This window comes from Schistocerca serialis, chromosome 4 (assembly GCF_023864345.2).
Source record: "Schistocerca serialis cubense isolate TAMUIC-IGC-003099 chromosome 4, iqSchSeri2.2, whole genome shotgun sequence".
In the NCBI taxonomy this organism is placed as follows: Eukaryota; Metazoa; Arthropoda; class Insecta; order Orthoptera; family Acrididae; genus Schistocerca; species Schistocerca serialis.
This window is the reverse complement of record NC_064641.1, coordinates 604,460,246-604,476,385: the sequence shown is the minus strand read 5'-3', so window position 1 is coordinate 604,476,385 and position 16,140 is coordinate 604,460,246. Positions and strand designations below refer to the sequence as shown.

Sequence of the window (16,140 nt, the reverse complement as noted above, 5' to 3'; positions counted from 1 at the left end):
TTTCTAACACCATCGTCACAGAAGGCAGCCGCCTCTGCTTCCCGATAATTCTCTACGCTGGTCTATAGTGCGTAACCTGTGCCCAAGTGTTGTCTTCGTATCCAGCGTTTCATGTCAACAGAGATGATACTCAGGACGATCCAATTATGGCTGTGCTGTGAGTGATCGAACACTTCCCATCGAAAAGGCTGCAGGAGTGTCTTCACTGCCCCTGCAGAATGCGGCTGAGAATTGCCATGAAGAAGGAAGTGCGTGGCAGTTGTGTTAGGTGGGCTGCATTCATTAAGGCGAAGTCTCTCAGTAGGATCTCCTATTTGGCGGGAGACACCGTTGTTCTAGGCAACTTTATTCGCTCACAGTGCGCTCACAACTGAAAAGAGCGCCTTGATGCGATCGGAGGTCATACTAGAGACACTGCCCAACACATCTGTGCAAAGCTTCATCGGGTTTTCACTGTGGTGTCCATTTTGCGACCGATCGGAACTCACTTTCTGGACAACCCTCGTATTATGCAATGGTTGCAGAAATCCTGCACCAGCGAAATTCAGATTCCATACTTAAGCAATATGTGGTTATACGAGGCACAGTGACCTCTCGTGCCATGTTTACCATGGCAATCAACGATATACAACTTTCATTGTATCTCTCTAGCTTTTTGCATGATCTCTTAACATGACAGTTCAAATACAGTCCCATTCCCCACATACACCGTATCTCTCTGTGCTACTAACTGTTCACACTCCCTACTATGATTTGAACCCCCTGTGTATTACGTGCAATATGTGTACTTTATTCGTTGTCTTTTGAACTTAACAAATAGTAAACTACCCCTGAGGCACGAAGAGGATAGAAAAAGATTATAAAAATCAGGAGGCAACAGACTGTAAATACAGTAGAAATAACTGCTTTCGACATTACGCCTAGTGTAGAATGTCTGTATTTCGATTATTTTAAATTTATTGGAATTGGTGTTCGGACTTTGGAAGGATAAGTAGAGTTCTTTTAGTCTGGGAGAGTCTGCAGTCCAACATAATCAATCACATCTCGTCTCAAAACAAAGCTAGATACTCAATTTTATAATAACTGAAAGAGAGTTGGACCCTTTAACTGTGTTTTAAATATCTTGCAAAAGCGTTGCTAAGCGACCGTTCATTTGTAGTAGTTCTTCTTTGTGTGCACTGCGGATTGCGTTGAAAATACGTCACAGACGATCATGTCTTTATTTGATGAGTTTTTATGAATAGGAGTACATATGCAGAAATCGGAGTGGTTTAGCAAACAATGATCAGAGAGTGAATAATGCATAAATTTCAATCTTAGTTTCTTTTCCAAACTGAACATCAACACTTTCCTTGTTTGTCTGTAGCTGACAATATTATGGCACATACAAATTAATAATTAAGAAAATACTTTCTGATGTTAAGTGTGGGTGAAAATGATGGAGAGTTTTGAACAATAATACATAGCAAATATCACAGCATTAGCTGTTGGCGCTGCGTGAAGATTTGTGTTTTCTCTTTTATGAAGAAAATTAAAATCGGATACATCATTTGATAGAAAGCTGCTTCATAATGACTACTCACAACGAAGCTAGCATTTAAATCAGTCCTGCAGTTGCAATCTTTATTGGAAATACCATGGCTGTCATACTTAATGAATAATTTGGCAATTTTTTGTCTTCGAGAAATAATAATGTCAGAGTTTCATTGTACTACTTTTCTGCAATCAAATGAATGTATTATTTGTTAGTCACTTTCATTACAATAGCCAAGCACTACATCGGTGGCTTTAGAATTCAACACAGGGATGATCCATTTCACGGGAACTAAATTTTTCATCTGTAGCAATAGGTAATCCACAATATACGCTTCTCCCAGAGTCCTTTCGCTGAATAACTATAGTTTGGACAAAAACCATTCACTCTCATATTAAGTGTCAGTGTTTTGTTTCTGAACTCCTTTGGAAGACAAAGTGCATCGAAGCATCTCAGAGAACGTTGTAAGGTAGAATAGCCATGTTGATCCGACATTACCAAAGGGGTACACCACAAACTTGCGGATAACAGATACAAGACTGCTAATACTAAGCCGTAATGACTTTAAGAATACTAACGGAGAATTGTCATTAATATCATGATTATAGGACCATTCATTTCCAAAGCTGCGCAACATTCGTTCGTCCTTTATTCTCAGCGTTACAAGCGTATCACGAACATTGCACCTTATGGCATCATAGATAACAAAGTGGCTGACCACGGCTTCGCTATTATCGTAACGAGCGACGAAGACATAAAGTGCATAACTGCTTCAAGCAATCTACAAGAGCCAACAACTGTACGTCCGACAGGACAGTGAGATATTGATTAGTTTTCAGGGACGTGTTAACTGATTGCATTGTGTTCCTGTTAACGGCAACGGCACAGGAGACATTTATTTTAATTATTTACTTCTATATTCATTAAACCTGTGGCCTTATTGTCTAAAACGTATTGAAATCCACGCAACATCATCAAAAAATTTATAGTAAAGTCATCAGAAGATCAAAAAGGAAATGTATCTGTATGGTGCGGAAATTGGCAATTGACCCTAAATGATGAAAAGTGTGAGGTCATCAGATGAGTGCTAAAAGGAATCCGTTAAACTTTGGTTACACGATAAATCTGTCAAATCTAAAGGCCGTAAATTCAACTATATACCTAGATGGTGGTGGTGGTAGTTAGTGTTTAACGTCCCGTCGACAACGAGGTCATTAGAGACGGAGCGCAAGCTCGGGTTAGGGAAGGATTGGGAAGGAAATCGGCCGTGCCCTTTCAAAGGAATCATCCCGGCATTTGCCTGAAACGATTTAGGGAAATCACGGAAAACCTAAATCAGGATGGCCGGAGACGGGATTGAACCGTCGTCCTCCCGAATGCGAGTCCAGTGGGCTAACCACTGCGCCACCTCGCTCGGTCTATATACCTAGGAATTAAAATTACGAACAACTCAAATTGGAAAGAACACATAGAATGAGTTGTGGGGTAGGCGAACCAAAGACTGCTATTTTTTGGGAGAACACTTAGAAGATGCAACAGCTCTACTAAAGTGAATGCTATACTACGCTTGTCTGTGCTCTTCTGGAGTACTGCTGCGCTGTGTGGGATCCTTACCAGATGGGATTAAGGGAGTCCATCGAGAAAGTTCGAAGAAGAGCAGCACATTTTGCATTATCGAGAAATAGTGTTACGGACATGAGAAAGGATTTGGGGTGGACATAACTAAAACGAAGGTTCCTCCGGAAATGGATGCGTTTCCGAAAGAACCTTGCACCGTAAATCAGAATAATTCAAGCACTGCAACATCGTAGTTGTCCGCCGACAACGGGCAAGCGACTTTCAAGCAAGACGTCTCCCCAGTACGGGAATATACATAATGGATGTACGAGTACAGGTTGAAGATATATGGTTGACGACGTATGAAGTTTGGGTCTGGCCGTGGGTTCGGAATAAATTTTCATTGTCGTCATTCCATTATACAGCTGACGATAGTCCGTACTCGCAACTACGAATACATTTCAGTAAAGGCGTTTCTCGTTGCGGCGGGGTCTTCTCAAACAAATTTCAATCATTAATTTTCTCCTCCGAATGTGAAAATATTTCGTTGACGCCGAGCTTCATAGGGAGCAACGATCATCGTAATAAAATAAGGGAAATCAGAGCTCGCACCGAAAGATGTACGTGCTCGTCATTCCCGCGCGCTGCTCGAGAGTGGAATAATAGAGAATTATTCTGAAAGTGGTTCGATGAACCCTCTGTCAGGCACTTAAATGTGACTTGCAGGGTATCCATATAGATGTACATGAAGTGCCTTTACGTCCATTCCGCCTTGTACGTGGGGCAAAATGGATCCCGTTTATTTTTTTCTTTTCCATTTTTTTATTTTTAAATTTCTTCTAAGACACATCTTACATATAAGCTGGGCTTCGTCGTCGTCACTATGTATGCCTGCACACGAGTTATAAGGTCACTGCTTGCACTTATGACATGCAATCCAACCCTCATTTGAAGTGAAATACGCTGGAGAGCCGAGCCAAAGAAACTGGTACACCTGCCTAATATCGTGTAGGGCCCCCGCGAGCACACAGAAGTGCCGCAGCACGACGTATCAAGGACTCGACTAATGTCTGAAATAGTGCTGGAGGGAAATGACACCATGAATCCTGCAGAGCTGTCCGTAAATTCGCAAGAGTACGAGGGGGTGGACATCTCTTCTCATTAGCACATTGCAAGGCATCCCAGATATGCTGAATAATGTTCATGTCTGGGTAGTTTGATGGCCAGCGGAAGTGTTTACACTCAGAAGAGTGATCCTGGAGTCCTCTGTAGCAATTCTGGACATGTGGGGTGTCACGTTGTCCCAAGTCCGTCGGAATGCACAATGAACACTAATGGATGCAGGTGATCAGACAGGATGCTTACGTTTGTGTCACCTGGCAGAGTCGTATCTAGATGTATCAGGAGTCACATATCATTCCAAATGCACACGTCCACACTATTATAGAGCCTTCACGGGCATAAACTACTCCCTGCTGACATGCAGGGTCCATGGATTCATACCCGTCACGTCCATTCGCTTGATACAATTTGAAACGAGACACGTCCGACCAGGCAGCATGTTTCCAGTCATCAACAGTCCACTGTCGGTGTTGACGGGCCCAGGAGAGCCATAAAGCCTGCTGTTGTGCCGTCATCAAGAGCACACGAGTGGGCCTTCGGCTCCGAAAGCCCATATCGATGATGTTGCGTTGAATGGTCCGCACGCTGACACTTGTTGATTGCCCACTATTGAAATCTGCAACAGTTTGCGGAAGGGTTGCACTACTGTCATGTTGATAGATTCTTTTCAGTCGTTGTTGGTCCCGTTCTTTCAGGACCATTTTCCGGCCACAGCTACGTCGGGGATTTTATGTTTCACCAGATTCCAGGTATTCACAGTACACTCGTGAAATGGTCGTACGGGGAAATCCCCACTTCATCGCTAGCTCGGAGATGCTGTGTCCCATCACTCGTGCGCCGACTATAACACTACGTTCAAACTCACTTAAATCTTGATAACATGCCATTGTAGCAGCTATAAAAAACGTTGCCGACCGTTTTCGTACCTCTGTATTTGAATACGCATGCCTATACCAATTTCTTTGGCGCTTCAGTGTATAATTCCTTTCAATATATACACGCCGCATCTTCATCGTCTTTCCATGTTTCATTACTATAGAGTCAATTTCCTTTTGTTTTGTCTTGCTCTTCTTTGACTGACGACAGTTTCCTCTTCTCTTCTTGAGCTAGTAGCCTGAGCCTCTATTCTCTTTAGCTTCGAGGGATTTTTTGATCACTTCTTGTAGCTCATTCTTATTGGGGCACAATATGAGAACAACGATTTTACCTGTCTTTCTTGACTCTCGTTTGTGCCCTGGTGTGACTCTTGGTATTGGTGTAACATTTTCCGGACAAAAGGTAGGGCAACTTGACACATTGAAGTTACTGATGGGTGCATTTGGTGTATCAGGCGTCAAACTGTGGTCTAGGTTCTAGCTGAGTGGTTTATAATCAAGCACTGCAATTAGTTTGTACTAGTGCAGGAGATGCGTTTTAAGAGTCAATAGGAGCATTACTGGCTATATTTGCTGAACGACTGACTGAAGAATTTTCACTGGTAGTAGATGCTGCTTCAATCAGAATATCAGTCTTCGCAGCTGGTAGAAAGTCATTATCTGAGAAGACGCTGAAATTCGTTGGCCTAATACTAGTGTTCTTGAATCCATTCATTGCAGTTCTCAGCATACACAAAAGTTTGCCCAAACAAGGATGATATTTGCCACAAGTGACAACATTCCTTGGGTTCGATCTTAACCACCTACACATTTCGTCTTCGTAATATAAGCTCAAAGGTTTCACAAATGCCACATCCAGAGCCTGAAGTGGCGGCAAGCACAGAAAATAACACCGTTCTTTCGAGTTTTTCGAATGTGAGCCCACCAAGGAGCATTAGAAAAGTCGATGGATTTGTGGAACCAGCGTAAGAATATTTCACTTGTCATCAAACCAGATTCATGAGCTTCGGCCTAACCTCCAGGTAGCAAACCAGTTTAGAATTATTGTTGTTTTCTTAGTAGGATAGACTAACGTCAGAGGTATGAATCTTCCGTCCGCTGCGGTCGCAGGTTCGAATCCTGCCTCGGGCATGGAAGTGTGTGATGTCCTTAGGTTAGTTAGGTTTAAGTAGTTCTAAGTCTAGGGGACTGATGACCTCAGGTGTTAAGTCCCATAGTGCTCAGAGCCAAGTCCGGTTCCATCTGAATCTAAGTAAATATGTAGAAAAACTACCACTCACAAATCCCGAGCTGCTCCTCACGCTAGAGACCAATCGTTACAGTGACTGCTAACTCAAAACTGAACCAACTCCCATTCAAGATCGCCATACAAGTGCGGACGGCAGCAGCACGTCATACTCTCGGAACAGCGACTCGTCTCGTCCGTTGCCCGGTAACTTATGTCCGGAATCCAAATTGACTCGCACCTGTGTACAGAGAGGGAACAAAGAGGACATAATTCCATAGCTGAATAGCTCATCTCGCAACGGAAATGCGTCGAAGTGTTTCCCTCATTTTGGCAGGCGCTAATAAATGCTTCAGTACCAATAATTTAACTGAAAATGCACATGAAAGTATGTATATGAAAGTCCATGCAAGCAAGAAGAGCCGAATGATTTCTTTCTTAAACTTGGGCTCTGAGTTCTAATTAAAACAAGTTGGGTTTTGTGGTTGATAGGCATATAAAGTGAGAGAAAATTATTAATGAAGTACACTCTAAAATAAGCACCAAAATATTGATATCAAGATCTCCTTCCAGATTTGCGAACGTAAATACTTTACAATGTTAGCATTGAAGTATAGTTTAATATACCTACTTGTATCATACTGCAGCATGTCAGGATGCTGCTTAGACCCTGACTATCGACCGGTATTAATAGAGTTACTGAAGAAGGTTATTATATACATCGCAAACGTGCCCTCAGGATATTGATTTGTTAGATAAATATTACACGAACGAGGGTCCATTACCTTCTTGATTTCGGGCTAATGGCAAAGCGCTTGTTTGGAAAATGAAAGGTCGCGGCTTTGAATCCTGATCGGACCACGGAGTATGTCAATCTTCGTTTTAAACTAGTCTTCACCTCTCAATGACGTGAAGATTCGACAGGAAGGACAAATGGTCTAGATTCCACATTAAACGGTAGGTCGCCTTTACGCGATAGTGATTCCGGTTTATGTTAGAGACACGCATATAGCCTAAATGACTTCCAATTGAAACACTTGCACCAAGCTGTTGAACCACACAGGATTAATATTGTCAACATTTTGGTACGAAATAGAAGAAATTAACAAGCAAAAGAAGCCGCGTTTTAGAACCTTGCTATCAGAGATAAATGTTAACCAAATAGTACAATTTCTGTACCTGCATCTTCGAAAATCAAACCATATCTGTGCAGATAGAGAGTGTGCTGTATATATTTTGCGTATAAATACTTGGTGTATATTGAAATTCTGGCAGCTGCAAAAATTTTACTGTGAAAAGCAACTACTTCAGAGCAAGGTTGTTTGGCTGCAGATGCTCCATCTGCGTAGGCTTACGAAAATCTGTTGATTAAATATTCTAATCCCCCAAGAACCATGGACCTTGCCGTTGGTGGGGAGGCTTGCGTGCCTCAGCGATACAGATGGCCGTACCGTAGGTGCAACCACAACGGAGGGGTATCTGTTGAGAAGCCAGACAAACGTGTGGTTCCTGAAGAGGTGCAGCAGCCTTTTCAGTAGTTGCTGCATCAATAACCTCCACATCATCCCGCGGAGTGCATCCTTCATTGAACCAGACACAGTGAAGTCTGAAGATGCGAGACGCGGCCTGCAGGATGGATGAGGAAGGTGAGTCAAATGAAGTTTTGTGAGCTCCTCTCGGGTGCGTAGACTTGTGTGAGGCCTTGCCTTGTCATGTAGAAACAGAAGTCCGTTTGCATTTTTCTGGCGACGAACACGCTGAAGCCGTTTCTTCAATTTCCTGAGGGTAACACAATACTCTTCCGAGGGAGAACATAAAATAGAATAAGCTGAGAGTGCAGCTTTAAAATTTTTCTTCAGAGGAGAGGCGATGCGGAGCCACTGCATGGACTGCCGTTATGTTTACGTTTCGAAGTGATAGACCCAGGTTTTATGTTCGACAAAAAATTGTCACAATCAGTCTATAACACGCAATCAAATCCGTATAGATGGTCTTCATGGTCTTCTATTAGATTAGACGGCGAGGAAACCTGCGAACACACACATTTGAGTACCCCAACTGGTGGACGTGTGTGTCAGCTGTACCAACAGAGTCGTCCAGTTGAGCAGCGGCGTGTCTGATTGTGATCTGTCGATCACCTTGAATGAGAGTGTCCGCACTTTCCACCACTGCAGCAGTCACAGCTGTATGCGGCCGGACGGCACGTGGGAGATCGAACAGGTTTACGCGACCTTGTTACGATGATGACAGACGCCTTACTCGACCACTCACCATGAATGTGTTGTGAGATTAATCTCCGTGCACATTCTGCACGCGCCTATGGATACCTGCGATGCTCTGGTTTCCCGCCAAAAGACAATCTCTGCCTGGAACTTCATGAAACTATAGGGGCTGAAGCGAGAATATTCCAGATGTCCCGAAAAAAATTCCACATTTTATCAACCGAAGCTGGCAGGGAAAAAAGCGTTGTATTACTTATTGGCCGTCCTTCGTATTTGTTAACTGCAGAAGCGTTCAGGGTAAGGACACGGGAATGATGTCATTCATTGTGGGCGTCGAGAGATGTACTTGGAACTGAAAGTTTGTTGAATAAAGCAAAAACCAGTGAAACATTAAACTCAGAACGGAATACGCTGAAAGAATAGGCTGGATATCAATAGTGACGCTATATTTATTGCAGCAGAAAACTCCGTAATCTCTAATGAGATAAAACTAATTCAGAATGAGAGAATTAGAGAAACCTGCGTTTGGAACGAGAGGCAGAGGCAAAGAATATTGTGAGGCTCTTCTACATGTATTATACGAAAACTACTGCAAACACTTCGTTTAAGAACCATGAAAGAAGATTGTGTAGGTGGAATAGACCTGAAGACACCGGAAGGTTTCAGATAGATTATATAATGGTGACAAAGAAATTTTGAAATCAGGTTTCAAACTGCAAGACATTCGCCGGTGAAGATGTGAAACGTGAGCGTAATTTACACACATCAAAAAAAGTTTTGCAGCACCTTACTTCCGAAAGTTTTGGAAGCTGTACAGAAAATTGGAATAGGGATCAGCATAAACATCATTTCCGCCCTTTTTATTGCTCATGAAAACCACACATTGCATGTTGTACCACCATGCAGCGAGACTTTCTGAGGCGGTCGTCCAGATTGCTGTACACACCGGTACCTCTAATATCCTGTAACACGTCCTGTAGCATGCCTGTATTCATCGTGGCATACTATCCACAAGTTCATCAAGGCACTGTTGGTCCAGATTGTCCCACTCCTCAACGGCGATTCGGCGTAGATCCCTCAGAGTGGTTGGTGGGTCACGTCGTCAATAAACAGCGCTCTTCAATCTATCCCAGGCATGTTCGATAGGGTTCATGTCCGGAGAACATGCTGGCCACTCTGGTCGAGCGATGTCTTTATCCTGAGGGAAGTCATTCACAAAATGTGCACGATTGGGGCGCAAATTGCCGTCCATGAAGACGAATGCCTCGCCAATATGCTGCCGAAATGGTTGCACTATCGGTCGGATGATGGCATTCACTTATCGTACACCCGTTAAGGCGCCTTCCATGACCACGAGCGGCGTACGTCAGCCCCATATAATGCCATCCAAAAACAGCAGGGAACCTTCACCTTGCTGCCCTCGCTGGACAGTGTGCCTAAGGCGTTCAGCCTGACCGGGTTGCCTCCAAACACGTCACCGACGATTGCCTGGTTGAAGGCATGTGCGACACTCATCGATGAAGAGAACGTGATGCCAATCCTCAGCGGTACATTCGGCGTGTTGTTGGGCCCATCTGTACCGCGCTGCATGGTGTCGTGATTGCAAAGATGGATCTCGCCATGGAAGTGAAGTTGCGCATCATGCAGCCTATTGCGCACTGTTTGAGTCGTAACACGACGTCCTATGGCTGCACGAAAAGCATTGTTCAACGTGGTGGCGTTGCTGTCAGGGTTCCTCCGAGCCATAACCCGTACGTAGCGGTCATCCATTGCAGTAGTAGCCCTTGGACGGCCTGAGCGAGGCATGTCATCGACAGTTCCGGTCTCTCTGTATCTCTTCCGTATCCGAAAAAAGTCGCTTTGGTTCACTCCAAGACGCCTGGACACTTCCCTCGTTGAGAGCCCTTCCTGGCACAAAGTAACAATGTGGACGCGATCGAATAGCGGTATTGACCGTCTAGGCATGGTTGAACTACAGACAACACGAGCTTTGCACCTCCTTCTTGGTGGAATGACTGGAACTGATCGGCTGTCGGACCCCCTCGCCTAATAGGCGCTGCTCATGCATTGTTGTTTACATCTTTGGGAGGGTTTAGTGATATCTCTGAAAAGTCAAAGGGACTGTGTCTGTCATACAGTATCCACAGTCAGCGTCTACCTTCAGAATTTTTGGGAACCGGGGTGATGCAAAACACTTTTTGATGTGTGTATTAATTATGAACTGCAGATTAAAACTGAAATCGTTGCAGAAAGGTAGGAAATTAAGGAAATGGGATCTGGATAAAACGAAAGGATAGGAGGCTGTTACGAGTATCAATGGGTACACACAATAATTTTTTTTGAAATTGGGGGAAAGGAATACAATGGGAGACGAATGGGTAAGTTAGAGAGATGAAATTGTGAAGGCAGTAGAGGATCATATAGATAAAAAGATAAGGCCCCGTAGAGATACTTCGATAGCACAGGAGATATCGAAGTTCAGTGACTAAACGAGAAAGTACAGGAGGGCAGTAAATGAATCAGGTAAGAGGGAATACAGACACCTAAAGAATGAGACTGACCGAAGCGTCAGAAAGGAAAAGCAGTTATGGTTAGAGGAGAAATACAAAGCTGTAAAAGCATGAATGAATGTGGGAAAGATAGACGCCTCTAACAGGAAAATGTCAGGTTTGTTTTGAGAAAACAGAAATACCTATATGAGGACAAGGCAGTACAAAGCAAAGAGGGGAAGACCGTAAGTTAGAGGACGTATGTTGAAGGGCTAGACAAGCAAAACGAACTTGAAGACAGTGTTGTAGAAACGGATGAGGAAGTAGAAGAAGACAGGAGATAGGATGCTGCGAGAAGAATTTGACAGAGCACTGAAAGAGCTAAGCCGAAACAAGGCGCAGGTAGTAGACGACATTCCTTCAGAACTGCTGAGACCCTCGGAAGAATGAATCATTGTAAACTAATCTACCTCGTACACGAAATGAGCGACACAGGCGAAATAGCCATAGGCGCCAAGAAAAACGGAATCATACCTGTTACAAAGCAGGCAGGTGCCGACAGAGTTGAATATTACCAAACTATCAGTTTAATGGCGTGGTTGCAAAATACTGATACGAATTATTTACAGAAGAACAGAAAAGCTTATGGAAGCCGACCTCTGGAAATATCACTTTAGGTTGTAAAGAAATTTAATAACACCTCAGGCTATACTGACTCTACACGTATTCTAGATTGAAGAAAGGCAAACCTACATTTATAGCAGAAAATTTTCGATGGTTTTGAGCCACAGTCACGCAATAGTTTTAAACAGAGTAAACCGCCTTTCGACTGTTTATTTGTACAACATTCATCTTCTGCACTTTCTAGAGTTCGGCTTCTGTGCCTTTATCAAGAACAATGCTAAAAGTTATTAGACCACTTTTATGTCTTATCTGTTAACAGATATTCAGTTTCTTCATTGAGAAAGAGATAAAGGAAATGAACGAGAAATTTGGAAAGGGAATTGAAGTTCATGGGGAATAAATTAAAATGTTGAGGTTTGCTGATGACATTGTGATTCTCTCAGAGACGGCCAAGGGCTTGGAAGAGCATTTGAACAAAATGGATAGTGACTCGAAAAGAGGTTGTAAGGAGAACATCAACAACAATTAGGGCAAGTTTTTGGAATGTCGTCGACTTTCGTCAAGCGGCGATGAGGAGATTGGATTAAGAAATGAGACAGTAAAATTAGTAGATGAGTTCTGCTATTTGGGCAGCAAAATAATTGACGATGACCAGAGTATGGAGAATATAAAACAAAGTCTGGAAATACCAAGAAAAGCATTTCTGGAAAAACGAAAGTTTATTAACATCGAGTATATTAGGCCTGTGCTTAAGTTCGAAGCGTTTTTCTATAAGTTACTAAACACATCAGATACACGTAACGAAAACTTAAGTCGTCAATAATATATTGTCCTTCACCATTTACAACAGTAAGTCAATGGTGAGTACCTTTTCGATTCCGCGACTCTAGAAATCACATGGTTTTGAGGCGAAGAACTCGTCGAGACATGTTCGGACGCATTTTCATCCGGAAAGGACGTTCCTTGAAGGCTGTTCGATAGGGAGCGCAAAATGAAAATCTGAGAGAGCAACATCAGTTGAAAAAGGGGTGTGCGAAATGACTTCCAAACCCACTTGCTGTACAGTATTTTCTGTCCGTCTAGCAGAATGCTGGCGGGCGTTATCGTGAAGTAGCTTCACTTCACGCAGTATTCCTGGTCGTTATTCTAGAACTACGCCTGCAAGACGTCTCAGTTGTTGACAATAAATGTGAACAGTGATTCGTAGCACACCACACCGTGGCTGTTCCACCAGATGCTTAACATTACCTTCTGTGGGTGAGTGCAGGTTTTTGAACGGGTGTTCTGCTTTGTTTGGGGTTACCCATTCCTCCCTTTGCCCTACGTCAGCATGAAGATACTATTTCTCGTCACCAATAACGATACAGGATAGGAATGGTAAGTGTTATTCCATTGATGACAAGCAAGGAGAGATGCATTTATGGGCACCCGCTGATTTGTCATTTCGGCTTAGAGCTTTCAGTACCCATAGACCCGATTTTCGAACATTCCCCACTACATGCAAATGACGCACAGTGGTGAAATGATCACAGTTCATCACATTTGCCAATTCTTGAGTTCGCTGACAAGGAACATCGTGGATTAATGCGTTTAAACGATCTTCATCAATTCATCAAATCCGAAAGGTGTTCCTGAATGTGGACAGTCACTAACGTCAAGAAGATCCTCCTTAAAAAGAGAAAACCATTTTCTTGCCGTGCTCTCTCCAGTGACATTACCCCCATACACGGCGCAAATGTTTCTGACTTCCTCCGCAGCTGTCACACCACAAATGAACTGGAAAAGAAAATATGTCGGAAACGTTCCGATTTCTCCCACTGAGCACTCCATTTTCTAGCGTCCAGAGCTGCACTCACTTCTCGAAATGACAAAATGACGATGTTGTTGTTGTTGTGGTCTTCAGTCCTGAGACTGGTTTGATGCAGCTCTCATTGCTTCTCTATCCTGTGAAAGCTTCTTCATCTCCCAGTACCTACTGCAACCTACATCCTTCTGAACCTGCTTAGTGTATTCATCTCTTGGTCTCCCTCTGCGATTTTTACCTTCCACGCTGCTCTCCAATGCTTAATTGATGATCTCTTGATGCCTTAGAACATGTCCTACCAACCGATCCCTTCTTCTAGTCAATGCTCTTTTCCCCAATTCTTTTCAATACCTTCTCATTAGTTATGTGATCTACCCATCTAATCTTCAGCATTCTTCTGTAGCACCACATTTCGAAAGCTTCTATTCTCTTCTTGTCCAAACTATTTATCGTCCATGTTTCACTTCCATACATGGCCACACTCCACACAAATACTTTCAGAAACGATTTCGTGACGCTTAAATCTATACTCGATGTTAACAAATTTCTCTTCTTCAGAAACGCTTTCCTTGCCATTGCCAGTCTACATTTTATATCCTCTCTACTTCGACCATTATCAGTTATGTTGCTCCCCAAATAGGAAAACTCGTTTACTACTTTAAGTGTCTCATTTCCTAATCTAATTCCCTCAGCATCACCCGACTAATTCGACTACACTCCATTATCCTCGTTGTGCTTTTGTTGATGTTCATCTTACATCCTGCTTTAAAAATGACGATATGAAAACTTAAATAGCATCAATAAGCCATGCGGTCTAGGCGCCATGTCACGGTTCGCGCGGCTCCCCCCCCCCCCCCCCTTTTCGTAGGTTCGAGTCCTCCCTCGGGCATGGGTGCGTGTGTTGTCCTTTGCGTAAATTACTTTAAGTTAGATTAAGTAGTGTATAAGGCTAGGGAGCGATGACCTCAGCAGTTTGGTCCCTTAGTAACTTACCACCACCATCGACAACAGTAAACTACAAACAAAAAGTGGCCATCGAGAAGTAAAACCATAGCAACCCGAGTACCAACATGCAAGACAGAAACACTACGAACTTATGCACCAATCGAAGAAATTTAAATGTTAAGAAGCGTTCTCTGAAGGTATTTGTCTGGGATGTAACACTGTGCGAATGAAACGTGGGCGATAAACAGTTAAGAAAAAAACAACACAAAAGGTTTAGAAATGTGGTGCTGCAGAAGAATGCTGTAAAGAAGATAGTTAGATGATACGTAATGAAAAGCTACCCAGCTGAAGTGACGAGAAAAGATTTTTGTGGTGCAATCTGAATAAAAGAAGGGATCAGTTGATAGGATATGTACTGATGCATTAAGGAACAGTCAGGCCGGCCGGAGTGGCCGAGCGGTTCTAGGCGCTACAGTCTGGAACCGCGCGACCGCTGCGGTCGCAGGTTCGAATCCTGCCTCGGGCATGGATGTGTGTGATGTCCTTAGGTTGGTTAGGTTTCAGTAGTTTTAAGTTCTAGGGGACTGATGACCTCAGCAGTTAAGTCCCATAGTGCTCAGAGCCATTTTGAACAGTCAGTTCGGTAACTGAAGGAAGGATGGAGGAGGTTCAAATGACTCTGAGCACTATGGGACTTAACATCTGTGGTCATCAGTCTCCTAGATCTTAGAACTACTTAAACCTAACAAACCTAAGGACATCACACAAATCCATGCCCGAGGCAGGATTCAAACCTGTGACCGTAGCGGTCACGTGGTTCCAGATTGAAGCGCCTAGAACCGCTCGGCCACACCGGCCGGCAATGGAGGAGTGTGGGATAAAAATTGTGGAGGGAGGCGAAAGAATACATACAGTTATCAGTTTGAAATGGATGTAGTTTGCAGCAGTATGAAGAAGAGGCTTGCATAAAATAGACTAGCGTTTAGAGCGGCGTAAACCCATCTTCTGACTGAAGATCACAACAAAAACAACGAATTGACATTCCGAGCCAGGGGATGGTGGCAGTAAAGTTGCCTTTACAGAAAACACTTACCTAGTAGTAGACAGTCCCAATAACATTTAAATTCAGACCAAAAAAGTAAAATTTACCTACACTCTCTCGTGCACTGATGAGGCTCAGTGGACCTTGTCAAAACTCGTTGTTACATTAGTGCAGTCCACCCAAGACGTGCGGACGAGTGCGGTCGCCGCAGCTCGAGCCGAGCGAACAAACTGGGTGTGAGCGGGGCACAGCTTGCCGGCCCGGCCCGAGGGGCGGCGGACGCCGGGGGACGACAGCAACACCGCGGGCAGGGGGCGGCGTCGGAACTGCCGCCGGCGGCGGCGGCGACGCCGTGCCAGCAGCCCAGGGCGGCGCGGCGCCACACCGCCACCTGAGTCAACTGCGCCAGCCACCGAGGCGGCAGCTGCGCAAACCTCGCCACCTGCCGCGTTGCGGAACTCACTGCACATCAGGTGTAAACATCTAACCACTCCTGTCACCGCGTACCTGCTAAAAACTTCTGTCAGCACGTTAATGCTCGTAAAGAACGAGAATGGAAGACCGTGAGAGGTGTTCTCGGATCAAAAAGGCTTTAAGGTTGGAATGCAGTTCTCCTATACTTCCTACCCATATTTCAAAGAAACAATGAAAGACGGATTCAGAAATGGGATTAAATTTCAGGATGGAAGGATATCTGTGAT

General features: G+C 43.9%; 1 protein-coding gene across 9 annotated transcripts in view; it reads right to left on the bottom strand.

Moving 5' to 3' along the window:
- Positions 1 to 15,760, bottom strand: part of LOC126475390 (leucine-rich repeat-containing protein 51-like) — a 155,030-nt gene extending 139,270 nt beyond the window's left edge. For 4 of the 9 annotated variants that reach the window (XM_050103218.1, XM_050103222.1, XM_050103223.1 and 1 more), the window contains exons 1-2: positions 15,547 to 15,760; positions 6,369 to 6,554 (exon numbers count right to left, since the gene is read on the bottom strand). The gene's annotated coding sequence lies outside the window, so the exon portion shown is untranslated. The remainder of the gene's footprint in view (positions 1 to 6,368; positions 6,555 to 15,546) is intronic. The other 5 variants (XM_050103219.1, XM_050103225.1, XM_050103220.1 and 2 more) reach the window with 3 other exon arrangements.
- Between the last annotated feature and the right edge of the window lie 380 nt (positions 15,761 to 16,140).